Source organism: Ovis aries, chromosome X, assembly GCF_016772045.2.
Source record: "Ovis aries strain OAR_USU_Benz2616 breed Rambouillet chromosome X, ARS-UI_Ramb_v3.0, whole genome shotgun sequence".
Lineage (NCBI taxonomy): Eukaryota > Metazoa > Chordata > Mammalia > Artiodactyla > Bovidae > Ovis > Ovis aries.
This window is the reverse complement of record NC_056080.1, coordinates 98,096,801-98,116,496: the sequence shown is the minus strand read 5'-3', so window position 1 is coordinate 98,116,496 and position 19,696 is coordinate 98,096,801. Positions and strand designations below refer to the sequence as shown.

Below are 19,696 nucleotides of genomic sequence, written 5' to 3'. Positions count from 1 at the left end.
TTAAAAATTGGATCTTTTTTTTTTGCAAGGTAATAGTGGGTTATAAAAATGAAAATTAAAGGAGAAATAGATAACTTAAAAATAAAAAAAATTCAATTAAAAAAATTATAATAGTAAAAATATATCTAGGACTTTCTCTGGAGCTGTTGTGGACAGTGTGGGGTCAGTTCATTTTCTTTTTTAAAATAAATTTATTTATTTTATTGGAAGTTAATTACTTTACAATATTGTATTGGTTTTCCCATTCATTTTCAAATAGTTCCTTGATCCGGCTTATACTTCTCAAGATCTATAAGCCCCTTCCTATGTAGTTGATGCTAACTACAGGGTTTTAATCTATTGCACCTGTCACTTCCAAAGTGGTTCCCTCTGTTTATTTTAGCTTCTTCTGTTTGCTGGTCTCTTCAGGGTCTAATTTCCGCCCTGACACAAGAGGGTGGTGGTGGTCACTTTTTTAGGCTCACTTGTTCAGTTGTGCTCTGGGGAGGGAGGAATACTGCAAACAAATATCACTGGCATGTGTGGGGAGTGTTTACAGTGTTTCAGCCTCACTGGGTTTGCCCCCGCTCACAGCGTGTGTGCTTTCCCAGTCTACACTTCTCAGGCTCTAGGTTGCTCTGCTGGGAACTGTCTGAGGCAGACCCTGGGTTGCGTGCACTTCCCAGGTCTAAGCCACTCAGGTTCAGGTTGTCAGGTACTCCACAAAGGCGCAGACTCGGTTGGGCCTGCATTTTGTGCCCTTCCCAGGTCCGAGCAGCTCAGGTGACCAGGTGCTTGGTGAGCACAGTCACCCCCAGTTGGAGGGTGCATCTTATTGCCTCCCCCGTCCCAGCTGCTCAGTTTTCTGGGTGTAGAACAGGCGCGCCTTCTCAGGTGGGCCATGTGTCTCTTCTGGGGAGCTGATCTCTGGCTGCAACCCTCCTGGTGGATGTCAACCATCCAGAATCCCAAGAAGTCTTGGTTAGCAATGGAGCCTGCTTGCAGTTTGGTTGAGGATGCCTCTCTGGGGCTGTGATTGCCCCTTTCCAGCTCTGGCTGCCCTTGCCTGCCTGTCTCTGGCAGGGGATGGGCCAGTCTGCAGCCGGTTAGCTCTGCTCAGTCCTTTGTTCTGTGAGTGGGCCTGGCAGTGTCTTAGGTTAGGGCTTTTTGTGGGATAGCTATCCCACAGTCTGGGTTGCTATCTCAAGTTAGTTCCCTCAGATTGCCCTCAGGGCATTCAGGCGCAGTCCTTACCCTAAGCAGTGCAGCCCGTGCCTCCCTGTCCAGCTCCCACTTGCTAGTGGTGGATGAGAGTGTCGAAGCTGCTTCTCTGCTGGGAGTTGCCATTAGGCATGTAATCTGTGTGTTTTATTTATTTATTTATCCTCCCAGTTATGTTGCCCTCTGAGATTCTAAGCCTCACCACAGACCCACCAGTGAGAATGTTTCCTGGTGTTTGGAAACTTCTCTCTTTTTAAAGACTCCCTTCCTGGGATGGATCTCCATCCCTACCTCTTTGTCTCTCTTTTTATCTTTTATATTTTGCCCTACCTCCTTTCAAAGACATTGGGCTGCCTTTCTGGGTGCCTGATTTCCTCTGCCAGCATTCAGAAGTTGTTTGTGGAATTTGCTCAGTATTCAAATGTTCTTTCGATGAATTTGTGGGGGAGAAAGTAGTCTTCCAATTCTATTCCTTTGCCGTCTTAGGACTGCCCCCGTCTCTGCTTTTAAATATGCTGTCTAGGTTGGTCATAACTTTCCTTCCAAAGAGCAAGTGTCTTTAATTTCATGGCTGCAATCACCATCCACAGTGATTTTGGAGCCCCCCAAAATAAAGTCATCCACTGCGTCCACTGTTTCTCCATCTATTTGCCAAGAATGATGCGACCGGATGCCATGATCTTAGTTTTCTGATTGTTGAGCTTTAAGCCAACTCACCTAGAGCCGGACATCCTGAACTGTGAAGTCAGGTGGGCCTTAGGAAGCATCACTATGAACAAAGCTAGTAGAGGTGATGGAATTCCAGTTGAGCTATTTCAAATCCTAAAAGATGATGCTGTGAAAGTGCTACACTCAATATGTCAACAAATTTGGAAAACTCAGCAGTGGCCACAGGACTGGAAAAGGTCAGTTTTCATTCCAATCCCTAAGAAAGGCAATGCCAAAGAATGCTCAAACTACCGCACAATTGCACTCATCTCACACGCTAGCAAAGTAATGCTCAAAATTATCCAAGCCACGCTTCAGCAGTCCATGAACTGTGAACTTCCTGATGTTCAAGCTGGTTTTAGAAAAGGCAGAGGAACCAGAGATCAAATTGCCAACATCTGCTGGATCATCGTAAAAGCAAGAGAGTTCCAGAAAACATCTATTTCTGCTTTTTTACTATGTCAAAGCCTTTGACTGTGTGGATCACAATAAACTGTGGAAAATTCTGAAAGAGATGGGAATTCCAGACCGCCTGACCTGCCTCTTGAGAAACCTGTATGCAGGTCAGGAAGCAACAGTTAGAACTGCACATGGAACAACAGACTGGTTCCAAATAGGAAAAGGAGTACGTCAAGGCTGTATATTGTCACCCTGCTTATTTAACTTATATGCAGAGTACATCATGAGAAACGCTGGGTTGGAAGAAGCACAAGCTGAAATCAGGATTGCCAGGAGAAATATCAATAACCTCAGATATGCAGATGACACCACCCTTATGGCAGAAAGTGAAGAAGAACTAAAGAGCCTCTTGATGAAAGTGAAAGAGGAGAGTGAAAAAGTTGGCTTAAAGCTCAACATAAATTTTAGGGGGACGCAAACCTTCAATCCATAACAGCAGTACATTATGTTCACCTTACGACAAAAAAAATCACAAGGCATACTATAAGTCTGAAAACATAGCTCAAAGAGATTGAACAAGCATCAGAACCAAAGTCAGATACGGCAGAAATGTTGGAAGACTGTGGTTAATATGTAAGGACTTCAGTGGAAAAAGTAGATAATAGGGAAGAACAGGTAGATAATGTAAGCAGAGAGATGGGAATTCTAAAAAAAAGAAAAGATAGTGATAAAAACAGTGTAACAGAAAGAACAATTTTGATGGGCTCATTAATAGATTAGATATAGCTGAGAAAATAATTTCTGAACTTGATGATGAGAGAACAGAAACTTCCAAAACTGAAAAATAGAAAAAAGACTGAAAAAACCTAGAATGGAATAGCCAAGAACTGTAGGACAACTACAAGTGGCATAACATATATGTACTGGAATATCAAAAAGAAAAGAAAGGGAAAATAACAAGCAATATTTGAAACAATAATGACTGAGATTTTCCCCAAAATTAATGTCAGATGCTAAATCACAGATATAGGAAGCTCAAAGAACACCAAATGAGATAAATGCCAAATAACAATCACACATATGCATATCATATTCAAACTGCAGAGAATATAAAGGAAAAATCATGAAAGAAGCCATAGTTTAAAAATACTTTACCTATAGAGAAGTAAACATAAGACTTATAATGATTTCTTCTCAGAAACCATGCAAGCAAGAAGAGATTGGTTTGAAATACTTAAAATGTTGAGGAAAGAAAAACACTTGTCTAGAATTCTGTACTCTACAAAATTATTCTTCAAAAGTGAAGGAGAAATACTTTCTCATACAAACAAAAATTGAAATTTGTCATCAGTAGATGTGCCTCGTAATAAATGTTAAGAGAACATTTTCAGAGAGAAGGAAAATTGTGTAGATCAGAAACTCTATATAAAGAAAGAGCATTGCAGAAAGAATATGAGAAGGTAAAATAAAACTTTTTATTTTTCTTATCAATTGATCTAACAGAAAATAGCTTGCTCAAAATAAAAAAATAACAACAATGTATTTGATTCTGTATGCTTATGTATAAGCAAAATGAATGACAGCAATGATAAATTTGGAAAGAAGGAATTAGGAATATTTTGTATATGATACTTACACTGTGGATTAGTTATAAATGTATATTGCATACTCTACGGCAACCTCTAAAAAAGTTTAAAAAAAAGGAATATAACTGATATACTAAGAAAAGATGGAAAACAAAATAATAAAATGCTCAATTATACTAAGTCTCCTACATGTGAACCTTCAAATTGCAGACTTTCAAAGATGCAAATGTGCATTCCATTAACCTCAGGTATGAGTGAAATTGCAGCTTACACTCCATCTCCTATTGCTGATGCTCTTTCAGCTCTACCCTTTCCGATCTCCCCTCCCTCCTCCATCCAATAATTCTTCTTGCCTGTTCACTGGATGCCAACCCCTCTATGCCCTCTATGCAGTGATCATGGTGGTGTAGATATCTCTTCAAAGTTATGATTTCAGTTCCTTTGGATATATACCCAAAAGTGGAATTGCTGAACCTTTTGTAGTTTTATACCAAGTCCCCTATATACAAATGAGTTTCATTCTGAGAGTGAGTTTGTTAAGTCCAATTTGTCCATAAGCTGAACAAAGTTAGCTTAGGTACCCAACTAACACAAACAGCAACATAGTACTGTACTATACTAGGTTAATAGTACTTTTCACACAACTAATACATAAAAAAACAAACACAAACATAAAAAGAAAAGATGTTTAATCTTACAGTACAGCACCTTGAAAAGTACAGTAATATGTACAACTGATCAATGGATAGAGAAAATGTGCTTATACATACAATGGAATATTACTCAGCCTTAAAAAGGAAATTCTGCCATTTATGATAACATATATAAATCTGAAGGACATTATGCATAGAGGAATAAACCAGACACAGGACAAATATTACATGATCCCATTTATGTGAGGGATCTAAAACAAACTTATCAACAGAGGAATGGATAAAGAGGATGTGGTACATATATACAATGCAGTATTAGTCATAAAAAAGAGCAAACAATGCTATTTGCAGCAACATGAATGGTCCTAGAGGTTGTCATACTCAGTGAAGTAAGTCAGAAACAGAAAGACAAATATCATATGATATCACTTATATGTTGTTCAGTTGCTAAGTCATGTCTGACTGCGACCCCATGAACTGCAGCACACCAGGCTTCCCTGTCCTTCGTTATCTCCCGGAGTTTGCTCAAATTCATGTCCATTGAGTTGGTGATGCTATCTAACCATCTCATCCTCTGCCACCACCTTCTCATTTTGCTTATGTAAGAAATCTTAAAAAAAAGTATAAATGAACTTATTTATAAAACAGAAGTAGAGTAATAAATGTAGAAAACAAACTAATGGTTACTTCTTAATATGCTGTCAAGGTTTGTCATAGCTTTCCTTCCAAGGAGCAAGTGTCTTTTAATTTCATGGCTGCAGTTACTGTTTGCAGTAATTTTGGAGCCCAAGAAAATAAAATCTGTCATTGCTTCCACTTTTTCCCCATCTATTTGCCATGAAGTGATGGGACCAGATGCCATGATCTTAGGTTTTTGAATGTTGAGTTTTAAGCTAGCTTTTTCACTCTCCTCTTTCACTCTCATCAAGAGGCTCTTTAGTTCCTTTTCACTTTCTGCCATAAGGGTGTTATCATCTGCATATCTGAGGTTGTTGCTATTTCTCCCATCAATCTTGATTCTAGCTTGTGATTCGTTCAGCTCTTCATTGTATATATGCCTAACAACAGACTGCCAAAATACATGGGATGAAAACTGATAGAATTGCAAGGAGAAATAGATGAATTTCACTATTTTATTTTATTATTTTTAAAACATTTATTTCTTTATTTGCCTGCATCAGGTCTTAGTTGTGGTGCATGAGATCTTGATCTTTCATTGCAGTGCATGGGCTCTTTTTTGTGCTAAGCAGGCTCGATAGTTGCAGTGTGCCAGCTTAGTTACCCTGCGGTGTGTGGGATCTTAGTTCCTTGACCAGGGATCAAACTCAATGTGTCCTGCATTGGAACATGGATCCTTAACCACTGGACCACCAGGGAAGTCCTGAGAATCCACTCTTGGAAACTTCAGCCTAACTCTATTAGGAATGGACAGATTCAGCAGGCAGAAAATTAGTGAGGACATAATTGAACTCAACAGCACCATCAGTCAATTGGATATAATTGACGTCTATTGAGTACTTTACCCAGCAAGAACAGATAACATATTCTTCTCAAGCTCACGTAGAACATCACCAAAATGAACTGTTAATACAGTTTGGGCCATAAAACATAATTTAACCAATTTAAAAGAATAGATATTATATAATGTTTATTCTCAGATAACCACAATGGAATTAAAATAGAAATCAATAACAGAGAGCAGAAAATCTCCAAAATACTTGGAGATTAAATAATACACTTCTAAGTAACACAGACAGACCTCAAGAGAAATTAAAAAACATTTTGAATTAAACAAAAAGGAAAATACAACCTATCAAATTTTGAGGGGTTCTGTGAAAACATTGGTTAGAGGGAAATTTATAGCATTGAATGCATGTATTAGAAAATAAGAAAGATTTAAAATCAATAATCTAAGTTTCCATTTTAGGAAACTACAAAAAAAAAAAAAAGCAAATGAAATTCCATGTAAGCAAAAGAAAAGAAATAATAAAAATTAGAGCAGCTACCTGTGGCTGATTCATGTTGATATATGGTAGAAATCAGCACAATATTGTAAAGGAGTTATCTTCCAATAAAAAATAAATAAAAACAAAAAAATTAGAGCAGAAATCAATGAAATTGAAAACAGGAAATCAACAGAGAACATCAATGGAAACAACAGTTAGTTCTTCAGAAAGAGCAATAAATTGATAAACATTAGGCAGGCTAAGAAAAATAGAAGACACACATTGCTAATATAAAGAATGAAAGAAGGGACATCACCGCAGATCTTATGGACATTAAATGCATAATAAAAGAATATTGTTAACAACTAGATGCCCATAAGGGCTTCCTCGGTGACTCTGTGGTAAAGAATCTGCCTGCCAATGCAGGAGATGCAAGTTTGATACCTGGGTCAGGAAGATCCTCTGGAGAAGGAAATGGCCCATTCCAGTATTCTTGCCTGGGAAATCCCATGGACTTTGCAGCCTGGAGGGCTATAATCCATAGGGTCACAAAAGAGTCAGACATGACTAAACAACAATGACAGATACCCACAAATTTGGTAACCTAGATGAAATCAATCAATTCCTTGAAAGAAATTCAACTGCCAGTACTCACACAAGAAGAAGTAGGCAATATGAATAGACTGATTTCTATTAAAGAAATTGAATCAATACTTAATAAACTTTAAACAAAAAGCACTAAACCCAGATGGGTTTACTGGTGAATTCTATTTCACATTTAAGGAAGAAATTATACCAATTCTCTACAATCTCTTTCAGAAGAGAGAAGCAGAGGAAATGCTTGCTAACTCATTTCATGAGACCAGTATTACCATTAATACTGACATCAGAGAAGACATTATAAGAAAAAAAACTACAGATCAATAATTCTTAAGAACATACATTAAAAAATCCACAGAAAAATATTAGCAAATTGAATAAAAACTATAAAAAAAGAATTATATACCATAGCCAGTTGGAATTTATCCCAGATAGCTAAGGCTGGTTCAACATTCAGAAACCAATTAATGTAATTCACAAAGCAACAGACTAAAGAAGAAAAATAAAATGATTATATCAATAGATGTGTAAAAAGTACTTGGCAAAATCCAATGCTCATTCATGACTCTTAGTAAGCCAGAAATAAAGGGAATTTCCTCAACTTAATAAAGAACTTCTGCAAAAACCCTGCAGCTAACATCATGCAGCTGTGAGAAACTCAAAGCTTTTCTGCAATGATAAAGAACAAGGCAAGGATGTTGCCTCTTATCACTGCTTTTCAACATCATACTGGAAGTCCTAGCTAATTCAATAAGATAAGAAAAGGAAATAAGAGGCATATAAACTGAGAAGCATGAAATCAAAACTGTCTTTATTTGCAGATGACATGATTGTCTATATAGAAATTCTGAAAGAATTGCACGGGGATGACCCAGAGAGATGTTATGGGGAGGGAGGTGGGAGGGGGTTCATGTTTGGGAAGGCATGTACACCCATGGTGGATTCACGTCAATGTATGGCAAAACCAATACAGTATTGTGTAAAGTAAAATAAAGTAAAAATAAAAATTAAAAAAAAAAAAGAATTGACCAAAAAACCCCTTCTGGAACTAATAAACCAAGATTGAAGGATAAAGTTAATATACAAAGTCGATTTCTTTCCTATACGCTAGAAAAGGACAGGTGGAATTTGAAATAAAAGGCACACTACTATTTACATCAGTTCAGTTCAGTTGCTCAGTTGTGTCCGACTCTTTGCGACTCCATGAATCGCAGCACGCCAGGCCTCCCTGTCCATCACCATCTCCCAGAGTTCACTCAAACTCATGTCCATCAAGTCGGTGATGCCATCCAGCCATCTCATCCTCTGTCATCCCCTTCTCCTCCTGCCCCAACCCCTCCCAGCATCAGAGTCTTTCCAATGAGTCAGCTCTTTGCATGAGGTGGCCAAAGTACTGGAGTTTCAGCTTTAGCATCATTCCTTCCAAAGAACATCCAGGGCTGATCTCCTTTAGAATGGACTGGTTGGATCTCCTTGCAGTCCAAGGGACTCACAAGAGTCTTCTCCAACACCACAGTTCAAAAGCATCAATTCTTAGGTGCTCAGCTTTCTTCACAGTCCAACTCTCACATCCATACATGACCACTGGAAAAACCATAGCCTTGACTAGACGGACCTTTGTTGGCAAAGTAATGTCTCTGCTTTTGAATATGCTATCTAGGTTGGCCATAACTTTCCTTCCAAGGAGTAAGCGTCTTTTAATTTCATGGCTATAGTCACCACCTGCAGTGATTTTGGAGCCCCCCAAAATAAAGTTTGACACTATTTCCACTGTTCCCCCATCTGTTTCCCATGAAGTGATGGGACCAGATGCCATGATCGTTTTCTGAATGTTGAGCTTTAAGCCAACTTTTCCACTCTCCTCTTTCACTTTCATCAAGAGGCTCTTTAGTTCTTCTTCACTTTCTGCCATAAGGGTGGTGTCATCTGCATGTCTGAGGTTGTTGATATTTCTCCTGGCAATCTTGATTCCAGCTTGTGCTTCTTCCAGCCCAGTGTTTCTCATGATGTACTCTGCATATAAGTTAAATAAGCAAGGTGACAATATACAGCCTTGACATACTCCTTTTCCTATTTGGAACCAGTCTGTTGTTCCATGTCCAGTTCTAACTGTTGCTAACTCAATTAAACTATTTATATAAGCACCCTCAAAAATGGAAAACTTTAGGTATAAATTTAAAAATGGTGCCAGAGGTCCCTGTTGAGCTGGCTAAGACTTTCTACAAGTCACATCAATGTACAAAATCCCTATGATGTACATGTGCATGATCTATATATAAAGAAAACTACAAAACTCTGATATAGGATATTAAGGAAGAACTAAATAAATGGAGAGATATTCCATGTCCATGGATAGGAAGACTCAATATTGTCATGATGTCAGTTCTTCACAACTTCATCTGTAGGTTCAATGTATCAATAGTAATCCCAGTCAAAATCCCAGAAAGTTATTTTGTCGATATTGACAAACTGATTTTAAAATTTATATGGAGAGGCCAAAGATCCAGAACAGCCAACTTAATATTGAAGGGGAAGAACAAAATCAGAGGACTGACACTACACAACTTCATGACCTATAAATTACGTATACCAACAGGGCACTGGTGAGCCTGACTGTGTGGACAAAGATGGCCCCGGCGGCTCGGCAGTCCCCATCTATGTGCACTTCCTCATTGTCGGGTTGGTGTTTCTTGCCTTCATCATCTTGGGATCCCTTGTGGCTGCCTGCTGCTGCAGATGCCTCTGGCCCAAGCAGGAGCCTCAGCAGAGCCGAGCCCCGGGAAGACCCCGCCTGATGGAGACTATCCTCATGATCCTAAGTTCCAGCACCTCCCGGGGCTCCTCCTCCCACCAGTCCTGCACAGCCACCAGCTCCAGCGCCAACTCAGGGGATCGGGTGCCAGACCAGGTCCCAGACCAACTGTTGTTTGCCTGAGGGCACCGTGAACAATGTGTATGTGGACATGCCCACTAAATTCTCTATGCTCAACTGCCAGCAGGCCACCCAGATCGTGCCCCATCGAGGGCAGTACCTCCATCCCCCCTTTGTGGGGTATGCTGCAGCCAGACTTGGTGCCCATGACCCCAGTGCCCCCATTCCTGGACTGGCTGCAGACAGGCTACAGGCAGATCCAGGCTCCCTTCCCTCACACTAACAGCAAACAGAAGATGAACCCAACAGTGACCTTGTAATGCAGAGTGTGGCTGGGGGCCTGGACCAGACAGAGGCGAGTGGGAACTGTGGGCTTGGGAAGGATTCTAGCTTGGAAGTCCGTGCCTGTCAGTGGTGTTTATGGCATGATTCTGTTGGATGGCTTAATTTGCCCCCAAACTGTATGAAAACATCTTTCTCCAAATGAGTATTTCTAAATATGTTTTGGGCTTCCCTGGTAGCTTAGCTGTAAGTAATCTGCCTGCAATGCAGGAGACCCTAGTTTATTTCTGGGTCAGGAAGATCCCCTGGAGAAGGGATAGGCTACCCACTCCAGTATTCCTGGGCTTCCCTGGTGGCTCAACTGGTAAAGAATCTGCTTGCAATGAGGGAGACCCGGGTTTGATCCCTGGGTTGGAAGATCTCCTGGAGGAAGGCATGGCAATCCACTACAGTATTCCTGCCTGGGGAATCCCATGGACAGGGGAGCCTGGTGAGCTACAGTCCACAGGGTCACAAATAGTCAGACAAGACTGAGTGAGTAAGCACAGCAACACTTTTTATAAACCAGCACAAATATCCTCAGCAAGATGTTCTCTTCTCTTTCACCAACATTTCATTCCACCTCTGCTCTAGCAAACCCATTCCTTTCCTGTCCATATATAGGGAAAGTTATTTCTGTCTTTTGTCTCTTGACCTAGGCATTCTCTCTAATCAGAACATCCTATTCTTTTAACCTCTCTATGCCATTTCTTCTCTTTAACCATCTTTATAACATTCAGTTCAGTCACTTAATTGTGTCCGACTCTTTGAGACCCCATGGACTGCAGAATGCCAGGTCTCTCTGTCCATCACCAACTACCAGAGTTTACCCAAACTCATGTCTGTTGAGTCAGTGATGCCATCCACCCATCTCATCCTCTGTGGTCCCCTTCTCCTCCTGCCTTCAATCTTTCCCAGAATCAGGGTCTTTTCAAATGAGTCAGCTCTTCGCATCAGGTGGCCAAAGTATTGGAGTTTCAGCTTCAACATCAGTCCTTCCAATGAACACTCAGGACTGATCTCCTTTAGGATGGACTGGTTGGATCTCCTTGCAGTCCAAGGGGCTCGCAAAAGTCTTCTCCAACACCACAGTTCAAAAGCATCATTTTTCAGCACTCAGCTTTCTTCATAGTCCAACTCTCACATCCATACATGACTACTGGAAAAACCATAGCTTTAACTAGATGGACCTTTGTTGGCAAAATAATGTCTCTGCTTTTTAATATGCTGTCTAGGTTGGTCATAACTTTTCTCCCAAGGAGTAAGTGTCTTTAAATTTCATGGCTTCAGTCACCATCTGCAGTGATTTTGGAGCCCCCCAAAAATAAAGTCAGCCACTGTGTCCACTGTTTCGCCATCTGTTTGCCATGAAGTGATGGGACTGGCTGCCATGATCTTAGTTTTCTGAATGTTGAGCTTTAAGCCAACTTTTTCACTCTCCTCTTTCACTTTCATCAAGAGGCTCTTTAGTTCTTTTTCACTTTCTGCCATAAGGGTGGTGTCATCTGCCTATTTGAGGTTACTGATATTTCTCCCAGCAATCTTGAGTCCAGCTTGTGCCTCATCCAGCCCAGGGTTTCTCATGATGTACTCTGTATATAAATTAAATAAGCAGGGTGACAATATACAGCCTTGACGTACTCCTTTTCCTATCTGGAGCTAGTCTGTTGTTCCATGTCCAGTTCCAACTGCTGCTTCCTGACCTGCATAGAGATTTCTCAAGAACCAGTTCAGGTGGTCTGGTATTCCCATCTCTTTCAGAATTTTCCACAGTTTATTGTGATCCACACAGTCAAAGGCTTTGGCATAGTCAATAAAGCAGAAATAGATGTTTTTCTGGAACTCTCTTGCTTTCTCAATGATCCAGCGGATGTTCGCAATTTGATCTCTGGTTCCTCTGCTTTTTCTAAAACCAGTTTGAACATCTGGAAGCTCACGGTTCACGTATTGCTGAAACCTGGCTTGGAGAATTTTGAGCATTACTTTGCTAGCATGTGAGAAGAGTGCATTTGTGCGGTAGTTTGAACATTCTTTGGCATTGCCTTTCTTAGGGATTGGAATGAAAACTGACCTTTTCCAGTCCTGTGGCCACTGCTGAGTTTTCCAAATTTGCTGACATATTGAGTGTAGCACTTTCACAGCATCATCTTTTAGGATTTGAAATAGCTCAACTGGAATTCCATCACTTACACTAGCTTTGTTCATAGTGATGCTTCCTAAGGCCCACTTGACTTCACATTCCAGGATTTCTGGCTCTAGGTGAGTGATCACACCATCGTGATTATCTGGGTCATGAAGATCTTCTTTGTATAGTTCTGTGTATTCTTCCCACCTCTTCTTAATATCTTCTGCTTCTGTTAGGTCCATACCACTTCTGTCGTTTATTGTGCCCATCTTTGCGTGAAATGTTCCCTTGGTATCTCTAATTTTCTTGAAGAGATCTCTAGTCTTTCCCATTCTATTGTTTTCCTCTATTTCTTTGCATTGATCACTGAGGAAGGCTTTCTTATCTCTCCTTGCTATTCTTTGAAACCCTGCATTCAAATGGATATATCTTTCCTTTTCTCCCTTGCTTTTGGCTTCTCTTCTTTTCATAGCTATTTGTAAGGCCTCCTCAGACAGCCATTTTGCTTTTTTGTATTTCTTTTTTCTTGGAGATGGTCTTGCTCCCTGTTTCCTGTACAATATCATGAACCTCTGTCCATAGTTCACCAGGCACTCTGTCTATCAGATCTAGTCCCTTAAATCTATTTGTCACTTCCACTGTATAATCATTAGGGATTTGATTTAGGTCATACCTGAATGGTCTAGTGGTTTTCCCTACTTTCTTCAATTTGAGTCTGAATTTGGCAATAAAGAGTTCATGATCTGAGCCACAGTCAGCTCCCAGTCTTGTTTTTGCTGACTGTATAGAGCTTCTCCATCTTTGGCTGCAAAGAATATAATCAGTCTGATTTCGGTGTTGGCCATCTGGTGATATCCATGTGTAGAGTTTTCTCTTGTGTTGTTGGAAGAGGGTGTTTGCTATGACCAGTGCATTCTTTTGGCAAAACTCTATTAGCCTTTGCCCTGCTTCATTCTGTACTCCAAGGCCAAATTTACCTCTTAGTCCAAGCGTTTCTTGACTTCCTACTTTTGTAACCCAGTCCCCTATAATGAAAAGGACATCTTTTTTGGGGTGTTAGTTCTAAAAAGTCTTGTAGTTCTTCATAAAACCATTCAACTTCAGCTTCTTCACCATTATTGGTTGGGGCATAGACTTGGATTACCATGATATTGAATGGTTTGTCTTGGGTACGAACAGAGATCATTCTGTCGTTTTTGAGATTGCATCAAAGTACTGCATTTCAGACTCTTATAGACTATGATGGCTACTCCATTTCTTCTAAGGGATTCTTGCCCATAGTAGTAGATATAATGGTCATCTGAATTAAATTCACCCATTCTAGTCCATTTGAGTTTGCTGATTCCTAAAATGTCGATGTTCACTCTTACCATCTCCTGTTTGACCACTTCCAATTTGCCTTCATTCATGGACCTAACATTCCAGGTTCCTATGCAATATTGCTCTTAACAGCATCAGACCTTGCTTCTATCACCAGTGACATCCACAACTAGGTGTTGTTTTTGCTTTGGCTCTGTCTCTTCATTCTTTCTGGAGTTATTTCTCCACTCTTCTCCAGTAGCATATTGGGCACCTACCAACCTGGGAAGTTCATTTTTCAGTGTCCTATCATTTTGCCTTTTCATGCTGTTCTTGGGGTTCTCAAGGCAAGAATACTGAAGTGGTTTGCCATTCCCTTCTCCAGTGCACCACGTTTTGTCAGAGCTCAAGCTTACTTCATTTAGGAAATCTTCCCTGATTAACTCCTATCAACTCTCACTACCCCTTACCCAGTTTCATTTTTGACATGGGTGCCGTGGATGAACTTGAGTCCCCATTCTAGTTGTCACCTTTTCAGGTTTATGGCCCTTAAGAAACTTTCAGTATCCTAATTACTAACTTAGTGAAGATATACCTCTCAGAGAGTTGTGGTGAGGATCTAAAGGGTTCCAAGATGTGCGGTACTTAGCACAGAGTAAATCCCAAATAAATAGCATTTATGATTGTTGTCACTATTGATTGTTGTTCTCAAATTGTTTCAAAGTATGTATGTTTTAGCTTTCCAGGTTATCACTCATCCTCTTGAAGACAAGGACTCAGTCTTTGTTTAGCATGACTTTACACTGTTTTACACATATATGTACTCAATAAATGTAAGTTTCTTGCTTGCCTAACTGACTTGATTAGTTAAATTCAACCCTCTATTTCTGATGACTTATATTTTTCAAAGATTTAACCCAATTGTTAATTTTACTGATGGACAAGAATTTTTCATTTGGATTGGGGGTAAATCCAATATGGATTTATTGCATACATGCCTATCATTAAGTTTGGTGCTGTTGGGGGATTCAAGTATTAATAACATAGTAATGACCATGTAGGACCAAATTGTGATTCCCTACTGAAAAATGAAGAAATTAAGGCTCAAAGAGGTTAAAATATTGCCCATGGTCTCATCTCCCATAGCTAGTGAAAAGTGAAAGTAAGACCAGAAGCCTGGCCTTCTACCCTGGTGTTTTGTGCTCCTTCCAAATGCCACATGATCTTTCCAGAGCCCTTTCATGGCCCTTTGGGGGCTTCCAGTCCAGTAAGGAAGTAAGAGTCTGGCAGGGGAGAGCATGAAACAATAGGAGCCAGGAGTGCCTTACTCTTTCACATCAATTACTGATTGTCAGAGCATCTGTAATGCTCAGTAGGTTCATTGTGCATCTCAATTGCCCACACTACTTCCTCAGTGCTGTCATTCACTTGGGGGTCTCCAAGGAGACAGTGCACATTTTGGCAGTCAGATCTTGGCACCTCCACCTAGAGTTTTAACAGAGATTGCAATGCAAGGTTCATTCCCTCAGATTCAGAGTGTTTTATATAAATCTGGCCTTTTGGTTCATGAGAGATTGAAAATGGGGCTCCAGTTTCTCCAAACCATGATGTTCCCAGAATTGAAGGAATGGAAACAGAAAGAAGATACAAAGAAACACAGCCTTTGTCTCCTCTGACAATTACTAATTCTGGGTTCATATTAAATAAACGACCTATTGAGCACCTAAGAGCTCTCTTCATCTACCACTTGTTATGTCTCCTTTGTTTAAAATCAATGGTGGGAGTGAGGGAGCAGAATTTAGGTGAGAAGAAGGTTGCAGGAGGTACAGTAATTAAGAATACGACTAAAATTTGAATACCCATTCTACTTTCCCCTGGCATTTGGGCTGATACTTAGCCTATCTGAATTTTAGTTCCCTTATCTGTAAAAATGCCAGTTTTTTTATTATTGGGGAATGGAAAGGGAGTAGCCACAGAGTGAGACAAATGTTAAGTTTTTGGAACCAGTGAAGGCAAAAACAAATGACCCAAAGGGTAGGAAGATGACAGGAGAAGTGGCAGGTGATGAAAGAAAAGGGGATGGGGAACTTAGAAAGTGGCAAATAGTTCCACAGTCAACAGGAAAATGCAGAAGAGACATTTAGATTTAGCCAGAAGCAGATCACTGAGAACCTCAGAGCAGTTTTCATGGAATACTGAGAAAAACCAGATTGCATGGACTTGAGGGTGGGTGGGTGGTGGCTTCTTGGTGTTGTGATGACCAGGCTTTAGGGAGGATGTATCACTTCTTGTTTCCCAGTGCCACTTCTAGATCCTATCTATCTCCTCATTTCTTCTTCAGAGTCACTGTTTTCATCTGAAAAATAAACAAATTCATTGTTTATTTCATAGGTTTTATAATATTGAAGGAGATGCTTGGTCTATAGAACAAAATGACTCAAAGTTAATTGCTATTATGTATTATTATTATGTTTTAGAGCATTATTAGTATCATTATATATTATTACATTTTAATTAGTATTATTATGTAAAAGGGCAGGTCAGTTAGAAATGGCTCGAGTTGTGAGTGGCTCAAGGGTGGGGTTGGAGAAGTTTGGCAGTCAGAATCATGCCAAATTCTGTGCTGTTGGGTATATAATAAAAGGAGCAAGACAGTGTCCCTGCCCTCACAGATCTTATGAACTCATTGGGGGAATAGCCAAGGAGGCTGTAGTGAGGCTTAGGACAGGGGTAGCAGAGGGTGCTGTGGACCTAACTTGATCCAGGATCTCAGTGAAAGGACTAAGATTCTCATTTGCCCTCCCCACTGCCCCCAGCCAACCCCACCACCATCTTTGGGAGAGAAGCTCTGGATCCAGATAGTACTGTTGGATCAACATGTGTCCATTAGAGTGGGACTCTGTCACATCTGTGAGTTTAAGAATTCCTTCAATGGCCTATGCTGTTAACTGGTCTATGAAGGAGGATCCAAAGAGGCTCATCCTGCTTAATTTTTTAAATGAGTATGTATTAATGTGGAATGCTCTTAGCACAATTTCTGAAACTTACTATGAATAAAATTGCTAAAATAACAATATGGAGATTTTCATAGCAAATCATTAGAGAAATTCTATTTTCTGTGAGCAAACACAATTTAAGCACTTAACAGCTAAGCTTCTTAAGATTCATAGCTGACTAGGGAGCAATTAGGACTGGATTTTAATGAATACACATGAACTCAGGGGTTTCTGCCAGGAAGAAAGGCTAAGTTAGTAAGGAGTGGAAACAGCTTTTGGATTTAATTCAGAATATCACTTAGACATCTTAGAATAAAACACAATTATACAAATATTTAACTTATGCACTAATTACAGCATGCTGTATTTATCTCCTCCTCATTCGCAATCCCCTTGTCATTCAGTTTGACAAGTAAAATGTGAGTGTGTGTCAGAGGAGGGGTAGCTACTGCTAATTTTGAAATGACTATTAAACAGTTAAACTGATCAGCTATTAAACAGAAATGGGACCCCCTCCAACTGGATTGCTTAATTAATTTTCATATTCTGATGAACTCTGGCAATTTGAAATTTAGTTCCTTTAGCTTCTGTAGGGGAAGGGATTAGAAGGGAAAGACCTAGGCAGTGAATGATTCTTGTATATGACCGCTTTTCAGAGTTACAGACTCCCTCTTCCCAATGGCCTTGAGTTTCTGGTTGTTGTCTCAACCCCACTGCCTATTTTAGGATCCCTACAGTTTGCAAAGTTCCATACCTAATTATTTCTAGGAGTCTCTGGGGGCTTTTTTTTCTCCAGAAACCATGTGAATACCCAAGTGTTTGTTCTGTTCAGAAACACAGTTTAACTTTGCAAGTCAGTTTGGATCCTCTGGGAAGACAATATGGAGTTGAAGGCCATGATAGTTATAAAGAATACTCCCCATGAAAGATAAGCAGGAGAAGGGGCCAAAGAGTAGGCAAAGAGAGCCTTCAGGTCATAATGCTGATCTGATTGATACCTAAAAACAGAGTGGGGAGAGGAAGGAGAACTGGGCATGAAGAGCCTCAGACATAGGTGTGACTTCTTAAAAGTCTTGGCCAGCCCAACAGGGAACTCTGGCACCACAAGGTCCCATAGAGGAGGTCCACATTGGCAGAACTGGCCAGGCCCTAACATCCCCCATCATTCTGTCACTGACTGGGGGCAGCCTGGAAAAAGCACAGCCTGGGTTCCAGTGCTGTCCCAGATCCCGAAGGTACTGCGGCTGGAGGTGCTCAGATCAATGGATCAGCCATTGCTTCCTGGACAGATCCCATCAGCTCCTCTCCATGGCTGCCAGGGGAGGGCATCTGGATTATGAATAGTGGGCCTGCAAGGCTGCCACAGGCACAGTTCTCAGGATCTGATGTTTTAAATTATATACTTGAAAAAGGATATCCCCAGTGGCTTTAAAGCTAAGTGGGTTTATTAGAATTCAGAAGAGTGCCAGCAAGTAAAATTTTTCTACTAGGAAAATTCTACTGTAGTCAACTGTATTGAATGCAGAGTCCTTCACTAAGATTTTAACAGGATTACTCATTAAGTTTATAAATTAAAAACCTCAAGAGAAACAAACTTTTTGCTTCATTTAAAACAAGATTTGAAACCTCAGACAAAGAAATGCTTTGTTCATAGTGATGCTTCCTAAGGCCCACTTGACTTCACATTCCAGGATGTCTGGCTCTAGGTGAGTGATCACACCATCGTGATTATCTGGGTCATGAAGATCTTCTTTGTATAGTTCTGTGTATTCTTCCCACCTCTTCTTAATATCTTCTGCTTCTGTTAGGTCCATACCACTTCTGTTGTTTATTGTGCCCATCTTTGCGTGAAATGTTCCCTTGGTATCTCTAATTTTCTTGAAGAGATCTCTAGTCTTTCCCATTCTATTGTTTTCCTCTATTTCTTGCACTGATCACTGAGGAAGGCTTTCTTATCTCTCCTTGCTATTCTTTGGAACTCTATATTCATATGCTTATATCTTTCCTTTTCTCCTTTGCTTTTAGCTTCTCTTCTTTTCATAGCTATTTGTAAGGCCTCCTCAGACAGCCATTTTGCTTTTTTGTATTTCTTTTTCTTGGAGATGGTCTTGTTTCCTGTACAATGTCATGAACCTCTGTCCATAGTTCATCAGGCACTCTATCAGATCTAGTCCCTTAAATCTATTTCTCACTTCTACTGGATAATCATTAGGGATTTGATTTAGGTCATACCTGAATGGTCTAGTGGTTTTCCCTACTTTCTTCAATTTGAGTCTGAATCTGGCAATAAGGAGTTCATGATCTGAGCCACAGTCAGCTCCCAGTCTTGTTTTTTGCTGACTGTATAGAGCTTCTCCATCTTTGGCTGCAAAGAATATAATCAATCTGATTTCGGTGGAATACCAATTGAGCTATTTCAAATCCTAAAAGACAATGCTGTGAAAGTGCTACACTCAATATGCCAGCAAATTTGGAAAACTCAGCAGTGGCCACAGGAAAGGAAAAGGTCAGTTTCATTCCAATCCGTAAGAAAGGCAATGCCAAAGAATGCTCAAACTACCGCATAATTGCACTCTTCTCACATGCTAGCAAAGTAATGCTCAAAATTCTCCAAGCCAGGCTTCAACAATACATGAAACCGTGAACTTTCAGATGTTCAAGCTGGTTTTAGAAAAGGCAGAGGAACCAGAGATCAAAGTGCCAACATCTGCTGGGTCATTGAAAAAGCAAGAGAGTTCCAGAAAAACATATATTTCTACTTCACTGACTATGCCAAAGCCTTTGACTGTGTGGATCACAATAAACTGTGGAAAATTCTGAAAGAGATGGGAATACCAGACCACCTGAACTGGTTCTTGAGAAATCTCTATGCAGGTCAGGAAGCAGCAGTTGGAACTGGACATGGAACAACAGACTAGCTCCAGATAGGAAAAGGAGTACGTCAAGGCTGTATATTGTCACCCTGCTATTTTAACTTATATGCAGAGTACA

The 19,696-nt window shown here is 40.2% G+C and overlaps 1 pseudogene; it reads left to right on the top strand.

Moving 5' to 3' along the window:
* The window catches only part of LOC101110411 (protein shisa-2 homolog), an 81,895-nt pseudogene extending 71,611 nt beyond the window's left edge, over positions 1-10,284 (top strand).
* Positions 10,285-19,696: the final 9,412 nt, after the last annotated feature.